The 3957-nt window shown below is 42.4% G+C and overlaps 1 pseudogene; it reads left to right on the top strand.

Annotated features, from left to right (window-relative positions):
- The first annotated feature begins 1322 nt into the window (after nucleotides 1-1322).
- On the top strand, nucleotides 1323-2278 carry LOC102860444 (annotated as a pseudogene).
- Nucleotides 2279-3957: the final 1679 nt, after the last annotated feature.

The following is a 3957-nucleotide window of genomic DNA, read 5'->3' as shown; positions in this document are numbered from 1 at the left end:
GTTCTCCAGATTTCTTGGCACAACTTGGTGAGCACATCCAGGGCAGCATCTGTTAGCTGAAATATGTCAATTGGTATACCATCTATTCCTGGAGCTATTTCCTTCAAAGCAGCCTGAACTTCTTCCTTCATCACCATAGACTCTTGCTCATATGTTGTTTCATGAGATTCTTCTGTGTCTGCCAATTCTTTTTGATACAGTAACTCTGTATATTCTTTCCATCTTCTTTTAATACTTCCCAGATCATTTAATATTCTGCCTAAAGCATCTTTGATTATAGCAAATTGAAGTTTGAATTTTTTCTTCAGTTCCTTGAACTTAAGAAATGCTGAACGAGTTTGGCCCTTTTGATTTTGTGACTCCAACTCCTTGCACATTTCATTGTAACGTTTTACTTTGTCATCCCCTGCTGCCTTTTGAAATCTTCTATTCAACTCTAGCATCTTGAATTCTTCCTTGTGCTTTGGCTTCTCTGTGCTCCCGTGCAATCTTCAGAGTCTCTTCTGACATCCATTTTGGTCTTCTCTTTCTCTTCTGTCTTTGCAATGACCATTTGCACTCTTCCTGGATGATACCCTTGGTATCCTCCCACAACTCATCCGGTCTTTGCTCATTAGTGTTCAAGGCCTCAGACCTGTTCCTGAGATTGTTCTGAAATTTAGGTGGTATAGACTCAAAGTCATAGTTTGATTCCCGTGGATTTGGTTTAATTTTCCTCAGCTTCAGCTTGAACTTGCATATGAGTCGTTGGTGGTCTGTTCCACAATCAGCACCTGGTCTAGTTTTCACAGCTGATATTGAGCTTCTCCAGCAGTTCTTTCTGCAGATGTAATCAATCTGATTCCTATGCATACCATCAGGTGAAATCCAGGTATATAACCTGCGTTTATGTCTCTTAAAAAACGTATTTGCAATGAATAAGTCATTGATTGTACAAAATTCATTCTCTCTCCAGCTCCATTTCTGTCACCGAGTCCATGTTTTCCAACTACTGAATCTTCTTCTTTGTTCCCGACTTTTGCATTCCAGTCACTCATTATTATCAATGCATCATGATTGCATTTTCGATTGATCTCCGACTATTAAAGTTGGTAAAAGTCTTCTGTTTAAAAAAAAATCTTCTGTTTCCTCTAGGGATCCCAAACACCTCACACACTTCCACAGGGCTCAGCGGTTCCCGTAGCAACGACAAACCAGAAGTGTGGGCCTACAGCTGGAAGGGAAAGTTCAGATCACAAAGTTCAGGCCGGGCAGTGAGTGGATGGTGGTGAAGAGATTGTGTTCCACGTGGCATTGTGTAGATTTGGGGAGTGCCTTCGTGCAACAAGATGAACACTCCACCGGTTTCCGGTTCGGATTCTGATTCTGAAGATTCTTTTGTCACAGACAGAGTGTTTCAGGATGCATTTTCGCGAGGCGTGCTGGAGGTGCCAAAGAAGGCAGGTAACGACGTGACTGGCCTGAAGCAGTGCTTGACAGAATTCAAGCAACATCTGGACTGGGTTGAAAGGCTTGTTGTGACCTTGGGTCCGAGAATTCAAGCGAGATCTGGAATATGTTGAAAGGCTTGATATGACCCTGGGTCCGGTGCCAGAAATCAATAATGGAACTCAACCAAACCTCAAAACAAGGATTAGAAAGCTTTTAACACAGAAGATGATTTCCAGCGAGAGATGTACTTCTACCGTCAGGCCCAGGCTGCAGTACTTGCAGTGTTACCCCGCCTCCAGCAGCTCAAAGCCCCAACAAAGCGACCTACTGATCATTTTGCAGAGAAAGCGAAGTCTGACCAGCAAAAGCAGAAATTCGACAGAAGCTGCAGGCTAAATAGGCCGCCATGGGAAAATCTGAAAAAGTTAAACAACTACGAGCACTAAGGAAATACGGAAAGAAGGTACAAACAGAGGTTCTTCAGAAGAGGCAGCGGAAGAAAGCACATATGATGAACGCCATTAAAAAGTATCAGAAAGGCTTCTCTGATAAACTGGATTTTCTTGAGGGAAATCAGAAACCCACTGCTCGAGGCGCAAAGGAAAAAGCTAAAGGCCAGCAGATGAAAAAGGGGCCCAGTGCCAAACGACACTATAAAAACCAGAAGTTCGATTTTGGTGGAAAGAAGAAAGGCTCCAAGTGGAATACTCGAGAGAGCCATGATGATGTGTCCAGCTTCGGGGCCAAGACAGCGCATGCCAAAGGTCCTAGGAGGCCTGCAAAGAGAGGATCAAGTAAGAGACCTGGGAAATGAACAAGAGAGTAAATAAAGAACAGGACACATTAAGCAACATCTTTGTTTATTAAGAACCAAATAAAAGATAAATGACGACTTGGAATTTTATAGTACCAGTGGATCCTTTTTTTGTAAAAAAAAAAAACACACAAAAAAACAACAAACTCAAAACCAAACACCACCAAACTTTAAATAAAATGAAGAATAATTTATCAAAAAAAAAAAAAGAAAACGAAAACAAAGTTTCTCACCACTGGGCCAATTGGTAGCATAATTGTGGATGATGAAGAGATTGCAATTGTTGGCTTTTTCAGCTTGCTTGGCTCCACCACAGTCAACACTATTCTGCAGCCAGGATATCAAAATATGAATTGAATTAGGAAATTCTGTTGTCAGGGACCTCTCCAGAGTACTAAAGAGCAACAATGTCAGCCTGGAGACTAAGGTGTGTGCCTGATCCAGGCCGTGGTCTTTGCAATTACTTGCTATGCATCATCATAGAGCTTAGGCATTACTAAGAATGACTGAAGAAGAATCAACGCCTTTGAGTTGTGGTGCTAGAGAAGAGTGTTGAATATACCATGGATTGCTAGGAGAACAAACACGTTCTTGCTGGAGAGTGTGAAACCAGACTGCTCCTTGGAGGCAAACATTTTGAAGCTTCATCAGATATACTTGAGTCACATTGCAAGGAGGGACCAGTCCTTAAAGAGGGACATCATGCTTGGAAGGGTAGAGAGACAGTGCAAGAGAGGAAGACCCTGCATGAGATGGATTGACTGAGTGCATGGGGTGGTGGGGGTGGGTGTGTCAGAGACAATGAGGTTTGCTCAAGATAGAGCTGTTGTACAAAGGGTGGGCACCATCTGATTCTTCCGTTCTCGAGATTCTGGAAGTTGAGGTTTTTATGATCCATTAGTCCTTTGGACTGAGGAGTTCTGGTTGCCTAGTGGGTAAGGAGTTGTGCTGTCAGTCCAAAATCAGGCATTTTGAAATCACCAGTTGGTCTGTGGGAGAAAGATGAGTAATCTCCTCTGGTGTGATCTATAACCTCTCAAAAGCTACTGGAAGGTCAGTTATGAGTTGGTTGTGACTCAACAGCAATGACTTTGAGTTTTGAGCTCTTTGGACTAACGATTTCAGCACATCTTTGCTTTACTTCTTTGTTCTGGACAGGAAGAGCTCAATGGTTGCACCTCAGATGACTTCCCATAAACTTTTAAGATCGATTGCTGCTTTCCAAAGCAGAATATAGAACATCATCTTGGTGGACAATGTTATGCCAATTGACCTTTGTGTCCTCTAAGGTAATAATTCCAAGTCCCCAGAACCAGCAACAAATTTTATAAAGGTGTTTGCTTATGACTAAGAAGTTTACAAAACTTTGCACCTTTTACGTTCTGCTATATACAGTAGGAGGGAATTGTGATGGCTTACTGAGTAAGGAGTTGTACTGTCAACCCAAAAGCAAGTAGTCCAAATCTGTCAGCTGGTTGATGGGAGAAAGACAGGCAATTTACTCCTGTGTGATTTACACCCTTTGAAAATCCACTAGAGGGTCAGTTCTGAGTTAGTTGTGACTTACTGGAAATCGGGTGATGATATTTATGGAAGTATTTACAACATATACTAATATGACTATAGAGACCTCTGGTGCCCTAGTGGCAAGAAGCTGCAACAGCAGTCCCAAAGGCATGCAGTTTGAGGCCACCAGGTTGGTCCACTTTGGA

The sequence above is a fragment of the Elephantulus edwardii genome, unplaced genomic scaffold (genome assembly GCF_000299155.1).
Source record: "Elephantulus edwardii isolate Elephantulus edwardi_28Jun2011 unplaced genomic scaffold, EleEdw1.0 scaffold00020, whole genome shotgun sequence".
In the NCBI taxonomy this organism is placed as follows: domain Eukaryota; kingdom Metazoa; phylum Chordata; class Mammalia; order Macroscelidea; family Macroscelididae; genus Elephantulus; species Elephantulus edwardii.
This window is presented reverse-complemented; position numbering and strand designations above follow the sequence as displayed.